The sequence below is a fragment of the Merops nubicus genome, unplaced genomic scaffold, assembly GCF_000691845.1.
Source record: "Merops nubicus isolate BGI_N331 unplaced genomic scaffold, ASM69184v1 scaffold18381, whole genome shotgun sequence".
Classification (NCBI taxonomy): Eukaryota; Metazoa; Chordata; class Aves; order Coraciiformes; family Meropidae; genus Merops; species Merops nubicus.
The window spans coordinates 48,327-63,848 of NW_008587852.1; the positions used below are offsets into that span (position 1 = coordinate 48,327).

The 15,522-nt window shown below is 35.4% G+C and overlaps 1 protein-coding gene across 1 annotated transcript in view; it reads right to left on the bottom strand.

The window, feature by feature from the left end:
* The window catches only part of LOC103781379 (vacuolar protein sorting-associated protein 13B-like), a gene marked incomplete at both ends in the record, with an annotated part of 99,842 nt that overhangs the window by 48,113 nt on the left and 36,207 nt on the right, over positions 1-15,522 (bottom strand). The window lies entirely within an intron of this gene.

Below are 15,522 nucleotides of genomic sequence, written 5' to 3' on the forward strand. Positions count from 1 at the left end.
TTCAAGCCATGTATTGTGATCTTCTATTAACCTCATTGCAAAAGTGCACGGTAGCATTTTTCCTTTCTGATCACTTTTCCTTTTATTATTCTTTTCTATAACTTCAATTTTCTACTTTTCCCTCTTATTTCTGTATATTATTTTGCAGGATTAAAACTAAATGTTTCAGAAAAAAAAAAGTCCAAATATTTGGAGAGATTGGTTCCCTTATGCAAAATTGAGAAGCAAGAAAGAAGGTAGAAAACCTTTCTCAGTAAAATTCAGCACAACAATGACTCCATAATAATTCCATCTAAAATAACAGATGTGTATTAACAACTTTGTGTTCTTCAGTGGGGGGAGTCTGTGAAGAGCTCTGACAATAACAGCATTCAGTATGACAGTGGAAAAGATTTTTCACTTTAAAAGTTTGGCTATTCATTTAATACACTTTACAGCTACTGTGCTGAACTATGCTAAGTTTAAAACTTATATGTTCCACATAAAATAGTCCCTTCTGGGCAATAACAATGAATGAAATTTTTTTTTTAACAATATGCAAATTCTACACTTACTGTACTTTAACAATCCCATAGGTGTAAAGTCTACTGGTCCTTTTCAGATAACTTTGGAGGAATGGGAAATTGAAGAAAAGAAATTCTTTTTTATAGAAAAAAAAATAGGGGGGAAGTATTGTATCATGTGTGCAGCAAATGTTGCTTAAAAGGAAATTTTAACTTTATCTGGCTAGTGATGAAAGTGCATATATAATGCACTTTATATAATTCAGAATTTATTTTAATAGTTTTGAAACACAAATAATGCATTTAAAAGAACTTAAAATACAAGTTTGCTACCAAACTGCACCTGTTAATATAAAAAAAATCCATCACTAATAAGGTACTGAGCCATATTTATAACCACATTTTATGACCCAGGAGATATATTCAGGCAATAAATCAAAATGCAAGTACAAATTATTTTTTTCAGTAAACCAAGTCAGATCTATGTTTCTATACTGTATCATTAAATTTGTTCTAAAGAGCTGCATGTGACTTCACATCAAAACTCATCATATTAAAACACAGCACATAGTTGGAGTCTAAAACCACCATTGAAACTGCACTTACATTGCAACAATAGAAATAATTATTTCTCAAATCCTTACACTCAGGAGTTAAGATGCAGTTCTGAACATATGTTCATTTGACTGAACAGGTTCAAAAACTACCAATTCAAACATTCTTCTCTAGGGGAAAATAAATCCTAATGTAACTAGCAGGATAGGCTACTCATTAAAGCTGAACTTGGACAAGTTCCAGAATAAATTTAAGGAAATATGAACAAGTAAGTCTTGCTGTGTAGTGGCATGGAGTGAAAATGAATCTGTCCTAATTAAACGATTTTTAAATACACTTTGGTTGTACCCAGTTTGCTGACAAATTGTAATACAGACTTGCTGAAATATTTGGACAAATCTGGCATACCATTAAAGAAAATAGTTTTCTTCACTGTTTTTCAATGAAAACATGAACTGGTCCTTATTATACAGCATGCATAGGCACCAGTATAACCAATCCATGTAAGTTCACATGCCTGCTATGAAATATTTTCACTTCATAGACTTTAGGAACAGCAACTCATTCTTTTAAAATCAACACCTCAGAGTGATTGAAAGAATATAGTGGTGAACAGCTGGGTCCAGAGGTTTATACAGAGTCCCCAACTGCAAAGCTGGACCCTGCAAAATGTTTCCAAAAAATTAATTTTTGTTATTACTCATATCCTGTACAGTGAAATACGATTAGTTCACTTTTTCCAAAATAACAAACCCAGTAATCTGCTACTAGAACCCAGCAACTGTGACTTAGAAGAACCTGACCGTAATTTAAATGCTTAAATAACTTCAGTCAGCATTTGCACACCTTTCCTCTTAAGGAAATGGAAAACATATGCTGGTTTTCTATTTGACATGAACAAAGGCTTCATCTACATATCTACAACAAATCTATATTTATACTTCATCTGATCTTTCCTATCAACTCAAAGACAATTATGATTTTCATCCTTTTTCTTAACATTTAAGCAACTCCTGTTGGCTAAGGGAAACAACGTCTAGCTACTTAATGACAAATATCAGAGCTCTCAAGGGAACACGCAGAGAGAAGAAAGGAAAAGGAAGCCAACCATTACAGTCTTGGAACTATTACTTTTTAAAATGCAAGACTGAAGTCATTACCACTGACAATGAAAACAACATGACAATAAAGTCATATCACACATATCTATGAAAATATATTATATGCTCACACAGTTTTTACTCTTCAGACAGCAACATACAGTTATTTCTGCTAGAAGGCAAATTATTATTAAAAATAACTACTACATTCCCTTTGCAACACTAATTCCAAAAACATCTCCCAAGACTGATGCATCTTCAAAACTTCTTCCATCCTTCTCTAGGCTTCAGTAAAGGCTGCCTGACGTATTATGTCATCTCTTACACAGACAAATTTTCAGCATCTGCCTTTGTCTTCTTAGAAGGAAGAAAACAACTATTTTCAAGACTGACCAACTTTTTTCTTTTTTCCAATAAATAAAATCCCAACTTTTTCTATCTGACAATTTTATATACGGGATTAGAAGAGAACACCACGATCCTTTCAAGAACTGAATTTGCATAATATTTTTTTAACATCAGTTCTGGAATTAAACTTGCGAGCGAAAAAAGGTTTGTAGTGTTAATTCATATGTGAACTTCAAAAAACAGATTTTCTGGAAACAAAATGTGAAAAGAAAACAACGCAGGCAAAATACAAGCTTCAGTATGACTCAGAAAATGAACAAATATTATCCATTCTCAACTGTCAGTACAGTTTTAATAGAAAACCAATTTGTTTTATACAGCAAAGCAAAAATAGATGCATTATTACAAGAACAAAAATAATTAAATCAAACATCTAAAAGGAACAAACCTTAGGGAAAAGAAACACAAGAATGCAAGACTCTGGACATACATATCAGGAGCTGTAAACTTGAATTGCTTTTAAAACAAATTAGTTTGTTTTGTAACATCTGAATATTAAACGTTAGGGTCATTATCTCCAAGGTATGATTGTTACATGCAAATAATACTGGTTTGTGAAGCGACAAGGAAGTGAGCAGCAGTGACCTCAGCAGGATGGCCACTGTAACTTTATCCACTGTGATACACCAAGACAAAAAAGTCAAAGGTGTAAGGAAAAAAAAAAACAAAACAGACCTGAAATGTGAGGGTAGGAAATTCTTATTTTCCCTCAGCTTGAATCCAGCCACACTAAGCATCAGATGAGTCTTTCCACCCAGTGAATTAGAATTTTAAGAACAACAGCAAAAAAGCCTTCTACCAGCTGCCTATCTCTACTTCCAGTTAAGTCATTGCCTACATGCCTCAAAATACAACCGATTTGAATTAAAAATTTGTTAATACCAACAAGGGATAACCCATCAAGGGGTTAAGGTGTCAGTCTTATTTTTGGACCCATGATAAACTAAGATGGCTGATGAAACTCTCAAGAAGGAACAGGTTAAACCTGTAGCTGCATCAGAAAAAAAACATTTAGGATGTTTAGATCAAATTCAGTTTATTGGCTTTAGGAAAGTTCATCAATGGGACAGATGATGGGGATCTTAACTCCCATCAGATTGTAAGCAGAGGTCAGTCACTGAATTGCTATTTCTTCCTTTGTAAAAAACCCTCTTTTTCTAACCACTACTTAATACTTGTCTCCAGAAAGAATCATTAAAGTGATACGACCAATCTATAAAATAATAAATTCCAAGTTCTGTGCTCTGAGGAGATTACAATATGAGCCCGCAGTCTTCCTTATGTTCCTAATATACATGGTTATGGTTTACACAAGTCATCAACCAACTGAATCTTGTGCATAAAGTTTTACCCTTGAAGAACTGCATCTTCAGAGCTCCAAAATGTGGAAGAAATCAGGAAACAGGCATAAGAAACTCTTATGATAGAATGTAACTGATGCAAATTCAGGACATTTTTTTCTTACTTTAGATACCTGTTCTTTCTTTACTTCTATGAGAAGGTCTGTAACTTCTTCACTTGAAACTCAGAATCTTATTGTCATCAATTGTGGATATTAGGGGGGACGAGGGATGGGATATGACATTTAGCTACATTATGTCCAATGAGATCCAAATATAAGGACCATAAGAAAAAACAGTACTCGTTACAGTGACCAAAGATCAAAACATTAAAAAAAAAAAACAAACACACCACACCAACAGGAAGAAATCTGGAAAGAATCAAGGACGTCCTACAGGGAACCAGTGGCTTGATGAATGTAGTACAGAAGGAATCACACCAGAAGCAGAGCATTTTAACATCTGCTATTTGAGTTGTGACTTGTATCTTTACAAGAGAACCACCTCCTACTCAGAAAAGCAGCAATGCCAAAATAAATGCAATCATCATTATCTACCTCTAGGTAATTGACAGTTTCTTGGAGCGGGGGGGAATCAGCTGTAACTAAACAGCCGCAGATATCCAAGACCACCAAAACTACTAGAGGTAATCAGGCAAAAGTTGCTAGTTGACATAAGCCTCAAATAGCAAAGAACTGTGTTTATTAAAACAATGGAAGTGTTACATTTTTGGTAGCTATTGTAAATCTAGTATCATTGCTCTGGATACCACACTGTAATCCAATTACAGTAGCCACAAGAGTGAAACAGGGTTTGGGGAAGTATCTTCCCACAGAGCAGCCTGCTTTACTGTCCAAAGAATCAATCTCATCCTCTCTCTGTTCCTCTCCTCCTTCCTCCTTCACACTCTCAGAAGCAACAGCAACAGCCATTAAATCAATCCTCTAAATCTCCCACACAGAGCCCTTTCGTTGCCATTAGCAGGTAAAACAGGGAGTCAGGAGGGCTCAAAAATGCTGGTGGCTCAGTGAAGAAGCAGCTCTAGCATCTGATAGACATGATGCCACAAAACAGGAATAGAATCATAGAATCATAGGGGTTGGAAGGGACCTCGAAAGATCATGTAGTCCAACCCCCCTGCCAGAGCAGGATCACCTAGAGTACATGAATAGAACAAAGGTTGCTGCCATTTGGCAAGGAGATCCATGCTTAACCTGCTATTATCAGGGGAGCAAAAGTCACAACTGTGGCAGCCCTGGAAACAGCACCCACTTCCATCACGCTTGCATGCTGTCAGAAGCAGCAGCTCTCAGAAATCATCCCTTCCATCTGACGGAAATTCACTCGAATAGTTCAGCAGCTAATAATACAGTCATTTACAAGATTTTTTTTAGGATGTAGGACACGAACTACTGTCAAATCCACATGCTTTGCTGTCTCACAAAAAGCTAAGTAACCTGTAAAGCCTTCTTCCTAACCCCCGTAGATACATCAGGACAGAAAGTGACAGAAGACAGCAGTGATACTTAAGGAAAAAGGCACAAAATGGCCCAGAGGTTTATCTTCCTCTCACAGGTTTCAAATGTTATAAGGAAAGAAATTAAAAAAAAAAAAAAATACAGTGGGATTAACAGATTTTGTATTATGGCACAAGAAGGGAGAATAGACACCAAGACAAAAAAAGAAACAAGAAAATGCAATGGAAAAGAAGCATCTTTACAGTAGTTCAAATAAAACGCTTGGAAGATGGAAAGAACAGAAGAAACTTAAAGTACAAGTGAAGAGAACAAGCTGTATGACTGAACCTTCTTTGAAAGTGCTTGAACACTGAAAGTAGGGATCAGGAAAAAAAATTCTATTTATAGCACTGAAAGGAAGACAGCTGTGGAATGAAATGCTGACCACAGAAACAAAGAAAATGCATCTAACCCATACCCACACTAATACACATACCCCCTTTTCCTGTCCTCGCTTGCAATAGAATTTAGAGCATAAAAAGGAAGTTGCTGCAAGTTGGAAAGGGTGTTTTGGTTCTCCCATTAACTGAAAAGCTTTTAATATAGCAAAGCATGGATCAAGGGTATCATCAACGGCAAGGGCAAGAGCAGACAAGGTGTGCTAATGATTCACATCTATACGCTGCAGAACAGCAGAAAGACTATAAAGGCTGTTAAAATTATTATACTGTAGCCTCATTAATTAGCAACCTCAAAAGAATTTTCAAGGATATCAGAAGCTATTTAAAGCAAAACATTAAATCTCAGTAAATGCATAATACTTTTTACTTCAAAGACTACAATTATCATTAAACATAAACTCACTGTCCTAAAGCACTGACTCCGGCATTGACTTTGAAAAATCGCAGAATAATACAAACTTTGAAGCAGATTCTATGGACATAGAGTTTTTTCTGTTGAGTTTTGGCCTATTTACTGTGAGTCTCATGACATCTATTTCATTGCTTAAAAATTCCACAAGCCCTACAGAGTCTTCAACACCATCAAAATTATCATGTTTGCATCTAATTAAGAAAAAATACTGTCGGTAAAATACATTGTCATAAAACCATTTTGTTGCTGTAATATACATACACAGTCAAATCCAACACGTATGCAAAATAAAAGTGTAATAAATACATGTATTTTCAGAGCAAGAGACTAAGTCAGTGACAGCATTATAACAATTTCAATTTTTTCATCTTTTAGAATTTGAAAATAATAAAACAGATTCTTCATTGTGTCACTCTGCATGGACATTTCTTGACTATCAAAGGAAAATTCTAATCACGCTTCCCAAATATCTCCTCCTATTCGATTGTTCATTTTGGAATCAGTCCCTAAATTCAAAGGAAAAGCTAGTTCAACATTAACAAAGAAAACTAATCAAAAATGTTAAAATCCCGTAAGCTTTTGTTTAAAGAACATACCTGTTCTAATGGAAAAAAATTCTGATTAATTTTAAAAACAACTAACTAAACAGAACTTAACTTATAATCCTTTTGATTTCTTGCATCAGTATCAACAGCACCTGCAACAGGTGTAACGGATTTCCAAATCTGTTCAGATCAACAGATTTTATTCTCATAGTTTACTATTTAAGGGCCTCACCTCACACGAGGCCGAGTTCCATTTTCTCTTGTTTTTCTTTTTCGTTTTTTGTTCAAATTGCTCTCTAACATTCTAATCCAAAATATGTCAGACTGAAGAAAACAAAAAAAAAAAACACACACACAACCACACCACAACCCAAACTATTTCAGTAAATGGGACCTGCTGTCCTTTAGACAAATAAAGCATAATGAAAATCAGACAATGCCTACCAAACAGAGGCTCGATGGAGGTCCAGAGTAGCATGTATCCAATACAATACCTGTTTCTCAGTATGTACAGCTGACAGGCTACTTTAAAAGCCATTGCTAAAGAAACAATTATATTTAAAAAATAATACAAATATATAAACAACTAGGGTAGAAGTGCTTGATAAAAAAAAATGGTGAGCATGTTTCATTGCAAATAAACAAAGAACAAACACAAAAACTAGAACCAAAGACAGATCCTGAACTGTAAGAAGAAATATTCTCATAGAACAAAAAAAAAAAAAAAAAAAAGTACATCATGGACCAAGAGAGAACAAGTATGAGGAGAATACAGCACACAAATGATACTGGACACCAGACAGTATGCTTCTCCTACATAGACCTGAACACAGGCGCAGCAAATATGCTAAGGTATTATGGACAACTTTTTTTTTTTTTTAAAAATAAAATGGTTTTAGTCACCATTTATCAGAGTTATAAAATTCAACTGTCACATTAACATGCTCGCAAAAATGTGCATCATTTCAGAGTATAGAATTTCTGGTACCTTACTCCAGGTGGAAATGATACCCACCACTTGAGAGCGAAGCTCAGCAGAGTAAAATAAGGATGTGTTACAGCTTGTACAGTAACATAACAATGCTCCATAAACATAATAAAGATAATCATAAAAAGATAAACTCAGGAATTCTGTATAGCTTAATCAGTAAGCATATAGCTTATTTAAGAAAGCTTTAAACACACGGTTTAGGTGAAGGATTATTTGACACACAAGGTGAATAACAATTTCAGAAACATACCTCTACAGGTAACTATTCTAGAGGTCCTAATGCATGAAAGACAATGTAATTTTTTTTTTTCAAGTTATTGTATTTAACAACTACAAATTTTTAAAACAGTGCTTTCCATCCTATCAACTCCCATAACATTTTCTTAAAAAGAAGATGCAAACAAAAAAGTGAAAGGTAAGAGAGCAACTGCAACACTAAAGTACATTCCTTCAAAATCCGATATAACAACCAACTTTTGAATGAGGCTGGCTAGCAGGACAAAAACCACAGTTGACCTTTGTGCCCAGAGTGCAAGTTTCAAGCAGGTTATTTGCCAACTTCCTTATTTGCCAACTAAGGAAGGCCAAGAGTAGGCTCCAGTAATGGTCTGTGGCTTTGCATACCATTTACCTGCCAGCTTGCTCCCTGCCAGTCTCGGGCAAGGGCAGCCGGTGCTTTCCCAGACAATGCTGAAGGGACCAAGCAAGCCAGAAGCTGTCTTCAGTCTGAAGCTTGATCATATCCTTCTTAGCTTTCTTAGCTATTTTTTCCCCCCCTTCCTCCTTTTGACAGTGGAAGTGAAAGCTACAGGCAGGTATGTGGCTATGAACTGAGGCATGAAAGACCACCAGGCCTCAGGGCCACAGACTGGTTTCTGGAATGTTTTATTTAGTGGTACAAATTTCAGCTCAGAGACTTTGATTCACAGATACACTTAAGAGGGCAAAAGAAAAAGGCACAAAATTGCAGAAGAAATAAAGGACAAACACTCTTCGAAGAATTGCAATCAATGGATATTTCTAGCTATAGTTTACATGGGTATAGCCTCGTAACTGAGAATATCACTGAAAATCCTATTTTCTACAGATAGTGGTAACAATAAATGAATTTCCAAATACACGCAGTGTAAAAGGAGCATGTATTAGGGATTCACATTTTTTTTCTAGTGTTTATTCTGCATAACAGCACTTCAACTTTAAGACAGCAAATTTTTCATACTGTTCACCAGACTTAGGTAAAGCAAATGCAGCTATAACCCTGAAAATCCGACACATTTTGAAATAAATACTATTTGCTTGTTTCTGGTACAAACGCCAGCAAGTACTGATGGCAACAAGTTACAGCAACCAGTAAAACGTCTTTCACCATGTGCAATCACTTTCCCTGGACAGTTATTAGTTAATAGACTTAATTTACTTTCGCTGAAGAGTCTTGACAATTAATTAGTCTAAATATCTACACTAGAAACACTACAGATGATCACCCTTGACTGGCAACTCTGCTGAATTTCCCCCTCATGGACAATACTAAAAAATACAACTGCTTTCAATTTACATTGATTAAAAGTGCACTTTTAACAGATTTGCTGAATGCTGCCTGCCACATCTGTTGAGAACCACTAACATTAGATCTGGGATTGATTTTAAAAAAAAAAATTAAACTAGAGGTTTCCAATTGAAGTTAATTTGTAGTCACACTAATCAAGCTGCAAGTCATGTACTCTGAATGCAAAACTCCCCCTGGAGAGAGGGTTGTTCTTGGTAACCGACAACAGCTCCTTCCAGAACAGTGCAGTTGAAAAGTGCACTAAAATGTTCATGTTGAAACTTGATACATTAATATCGTTGCAGATTAGAAAATGTTCCACACAAGTTCCTTAAGCATCTTCAGCCTTATACACAAGCATGGCTTACTTGAACTTTCGTAATGAAAGATATACAATGCCACATTATCAATGGAACTGAATGAATTCTTCCCATTAAAACTGTGTTAATGTGAACAGTATTTTAGGGTGACAATTTGCTATGATATATTGACATATATACTCTTCAAACGAACACAAAGATACACAGTAAACCAAACTTCTGAAAGTGTCAAATTTGCTGTTCCTTGTATACCAAGAACAGCCAATAAGACAATACAAAAAGAGAAGAAAATCTGACTTATTATGTTCTCTGATGTATTTTCTAGGTGATGACAGAGAAGTACACAATACTGAATCAATCCAGAATACTCCCTAGACCAATGGTTCACCTCTAAGGCAGTCCTACACAACTACCTCTGCAGAACCCAAAAGAATTACTCTTTTTTTCGGCTTCTGCACAGCCCATATCACTGGCATATCTTAACAGTTCAGACACATTTTCATACGTGCTAGCTCTAACTCACATGGTGCTGATGTGGCTGAAACTCTCTCCTGTCCCATACACTCATGGCATCTGCTCAGGCATGCAATCTCACATCTTTTCTGTTTCGAAGGATACCCGGAATTTTCATCTGGCAGTTATATCCAATTACTGACATAACTAATAGTCACAACCGAATGCTACAAAATGAGTTTCATGTGTTTTCAGCCTGTTTCTGCTTCTGACCCAGGAAACGAGCATGCCCCTCAACTGCCCATGCGAAACACAACCCACATTCCATCTAAACTGACACTACTCTTGATTTACTGTGACTAGTCAATAAAACAGGCTGCCAAAATCAAGACCCAAGTGCCAATTTATTGGAAAACTCCTAGATTTATGATCTAATAATTCACAGTCTACGTATATCTGACTCTGTGCTTCCTGCCAGCAGGGTCCACTTGCCTCTTCCTTGCACAACTGCACCAAACTGCGGAGTGGCTACATCTCATGGCTCTCAAGCTCTCGAATGCACCGTGATTTCTAGTTTTAAGCAGCGTTACTCCGCCGGACATGCCCAGAAGGTGAGAAAGTGCACATCCTGACTTACACTGGAATTATTAAAGACCTTACTGGATTGTGTAAGAAGACTAATGATGAACTGTGTCAATAAGAATACAGTTGTACGGCATACCACTACATGGCTTTGATTAAGGTACATTTGCCTTGGATGGGGATACATGATGGAAGAAAAAGGAAGCAAAGGTGTATAAAAATAAAAAAACCTTTACAGTAACAAAAGTTTGAGCAGAAGCCAAAACAGCAATAACACAAGGTCTTTAGAATCCTCCATTTTTGTAATGTTAAGTTAGAAATTTAAAAAGTAAAACTAAATTATGTCTACAAAGCAACCATTTAGTAACTACATGGTGGCAAAGTCAAAACAAAAGTTAGGAAGTCAGGTAAGAAAATACCAAATGCTGATCTTCAGGTTGCTGGTAAAGTATGTTTCTCAATATCGTTGTATAATAGCCAAAAGGAGGTTATGACCTGATGTGCCAATCTAATGTAAATGTAACAGATTCCAGAGACATAGTAAATATTTACCTTTCCAGTTAAATTTGTGTTGAAATATTAAAAACATGATATAAATCTTCTTAAGAGTTCACAAAAAACAAAGCCTACAGGAAATACACACATATACTCCATGTGAGTATCTCTGCACCTACATTTCTGTATTGATCCTTCAGCACTGTGAGGGCACGTATTAACAAAATAACTATGTCAGGACTGCAATCCACAGCTTTCACAACTGAAAAAAGTGACATCATATCTCTGGGCAGCTGAAGCACCCAGCATATGATACATGTGACTTCCTTTAACACCAGAGTAAATTTTAAGCTTTTGTCGTCAATAATTAGTTCTTCAATAAAAGTAATGAAGGAAAGAGACACAGGGCCAATGTAAATCAAATATCATGTTGTTAAGAATCCTTCCTCATCCCAAACTGCTTGACTAAGATTAGCACATCACCTGTATTTCAAATGAAATTTTTTTCCTAAGATAGTATCTGCAGAGAACAGCTCAAAAGAGAGATCTTTTCAAAAATTGAATCTGTTTAGTTTTTCAACTTTTTTTTTCCTTTGTTTAGTAGTAATTACCTATATTTACTTTCAAGTTTATATTCCAGATTTTTTTTCTAATAGAATAACAGCTCCAGAATAATCAGTTAACTGCTCTAGAATCTCTGAAGTGCAAGCCATGAAATCCTTGATACTAATTTACCCAGCAGGTCCCTCAACTTCTTCATAAAAGGTTCATTCACACACTCAAATTTAACATGACCAGCTATTAGTCAAGTTTGTGCTGGTGCTTCCTTGCAGACAGAAATCCAGCAACTATTGCTCCAGTCTCAAAACGACAGAGAGGAGACTCATTATCAAGAAAACAGACCCCCTGAAAGTAGACTATCGGACCCAGAGCTGAATGGAAAGGATTCAGGGATAGATCACATCATCCCCATTTATAGCCTTATGCCACATGTGCTTAGATCCTTAAAAATCTCACAGGTCGAGTCAGCAAGTGAGAACCTTCCCACAGACTTGATAAAGGAAAACATGAGTCTGGAACACTTACTGAAAACAGGTCAAGAAAAGAACAAAATGCATAAAACAATACACATAACTGGACCAATATCTAGCTTAAAATATAGAGATAACACACTTCACTATCAATACAGATATCAGAAAAATAAAGGGAGGCTGTTCAGAATCTATATTCTCAACAAAGTGGTAAGTGATAGAGGGTTGTAACAGAGAAGTGTCTTACATTAGATTAGCTCTAATCTGTTACCACAGACATTGTAGTCAAAAGAAAAAAAATGAAAAAGAAATCAGCTAATTCCGCCCAAGATTTCTGCTGGGCAATAAACATTCTTGTCATTTATTCTAGGCTTTTAAGTATATTCTGCTAATTCTCAGTTGTTTTTAGACAGCTTCCTGAAAGCTTTGAAAGTTGCTTTACAATCTGGCATGCAACACTACATAAAGTAGTTGTAAAATATTGACACTAACATTGTATTTTGCATCTTGTTATGCTTGACAAAAACAAAAGACCAGATGTTCTTACTTTCATATAAAAATAGATTAGCTATACAATTTAAAAGATGTCCAAAACTTAGCTAACCAGTGAGCTTGAGAACATTTCTTTTATAACAAGAAAGTGTATTAGCTGCAATTAAAAGAGGCATCAATCTAGTAGGTAAATAAAATAGCACTTTTATAACATTTATGGTCATTTACTGGAAATTACTGGGCTGATACTGCTGAAATTTCATCTAAAACATGCTACCAATGTTTATCAACTAGTTTAAAAAAAAATAAATAGTACGGTATTTCATACACCATATACATTTTGAGATTATTACATTGAAACTAGAAAAGAAAGCTATTCTACTGATTTATGTCAGAAATAAAGTTGAGATTTTCACTGCTAACTCAAAACATACTACCTGAGGGATTCCATAACAGTTCATAAAAAGTCTTTGTCTTTAAAAAGGTATGGTCTGTGGTATATATTTTCTGCAAAGAAATACAAGAACACATGTAGCATCACATGTGTGTACTTTAAAAAACTCTGGAATGCGAAATCTAAAAATCCAAATAAAGCAGGTGGTATAATTTGGGGGGGAGAGGATGAATTTGAGTTTAATGACATTACCAGGTTATCCTACCAGACTAATTCTCTCTCACTGCATGACTTCAATGACTCTCTCAGTCCTCATGCTGATTTCGATTTAGTTCAAGTGTTATTTGATGCGTTTCATCTGGAGTTTTATTCACTTCAAACTACACTTCATTTAACCAGGCTGCTGCTGTACTCATTTGTTTTTCTACTTTATTACCCGCAAATTGGTGTTGCTTAGCTTAGATAAATTGTTGGAATAAGTTAATTTTATATAATTATTTCAGTGTTAATAAGTAAATAATCTTTAGAACTGTATCATATCACAGATGATATGATAGAAAAAAGCTAACTTTTCTCTAGCTATTAAAATTATTTTAAAGCTATTTAAAATAATGTAGCTATTATAAGAGAAAACTATTAAAATTATTTTAAGATACACTAGACCACACTAAGTGTTGGTCTTACAAGATTTACTAATAAATGCTGATAGATGTTTTGCCATTTTAAGGCAGGACCAGTCCCTTGCCTCCACTCCCCAGAACTACTGCTCATTTTTATGTTACTATGTTATTAGTCTACCAGACTGTTTTCCATCTGGGCAACGCTTTGTAACACAATATATTTATAAAAGAGAGAGGAAAAAGGAAGAGAGAGAGCAAGACAGAAAGCATAAAAGCGAAGCAGAGACTGGATGAGGGAATGGGAGCCCAAGACAGTGCACCCATGACAGAAAGCACGACAGCAAGCATGCAGTGGTGCGTGTGGAAAAGCACGAGAATCCAAGCACAAGCAAGAGATTGAGTGCAGCGAGTACAAGAACACACAAAAGAGCACAAAAAAAAAATCACTAGCACTTGAATACCATGAACTTGTCAGATTGCAGATTTCTTTTCAACTATTTTTCAGCTCTAAAATTGTTTTCTTATTTTGGAGAATGAGCCATGAGTTTTATTATATAGTAAATAAATTTAAGTTTGCCATTAATTCATTTCTGTGCTTTACTAACAAGGATAACTATCCAGAGCTTAGTGTTAAATGTCAGGTCATGTCAGGAAAAGCTATCAGCCCTGTCAGAGTAATGAAATACTTTGATCAGTGCTGATTTTGGGTTATCCTAGCAACATTTATTATTTTTTTAGGAAAACGCCACAACGAAAGAGCAACTCATCTGAATCAGAACTTTTTTACTTTTGTAAATGATTGACAGAAAATGTGAGACAGTCAATTAGGCTGCTACCACCTGGTGGTGTGCTGATTATGCTAAAAACCTCTTTAGCATGATGTCCCAGCTTGTGAGAGATCTAACAGGATATTCTCATGAAGCACTAAGAACAATCATAGACAGTCTTTTTCTAATACGTATAATCCATTAAACTTTCACAAACCAATGTATTTACAAATTAGCTATATAACACAATGTTTGAAGCCAAAATTTTTCACACATCAACCTGTTTTTCCCGTTATCCTGTCATTTTACGTAAGATTCTTTGCATGGATTTATGTCATAAACATTACAGACAGCTACTGCTCAAAATGAGGGATAAAGGAAACTAAAGTATTGCCGGAACACACTTTCTTGAAAATAGCTTTTATAAATACAATTTATTAATGACTACAACACACTGGTATTTATAATACAAGATTTAACCTGTAGAGCTAAATTCAAGTTTTAATACTGAATTTCCATGGTATTAAAGTTAAAAAGAAAATTAATTATATAGTTCATTTCATAACAAAGCACAGAATTGTTTTCAGAACAAAAATGGTTGAACTTGCAAACTACTAGTACAAACAGCTTACTACCTGATCATAATGTTAAAACACTTCCAACTGTAATAAGTAACAGAAATAGAAAGTCTAGTAGAGACTATCTTTTTGTGGGGTCGGGGTGTTCTGAGATTACACACACACATTCGTTGCTTTGTGTTTGGTCGAGTTTAAAATGGAAAGAGCTGACCTGTTCACAGTTAAACATGCCAAGCTTGCCATCAGCTTTTGTATCCACTCAAGGCAGAACTGGAACTAGTCCACAGAATCTTACAAGGTCTAGAAGAAAGCTGTCTACTACAGGGCGTGTGCAGCCTGTTCTCTCAACCAATCACGGGGCTGAAAAGTTTATTAACAGCTATCTTTATGAAGAAATGTATTAGCAACAACAGATTTAATACTGGAATATGGTAGAAGAGACAAGTTTAGGGACATATATGGAGCTTGGCAT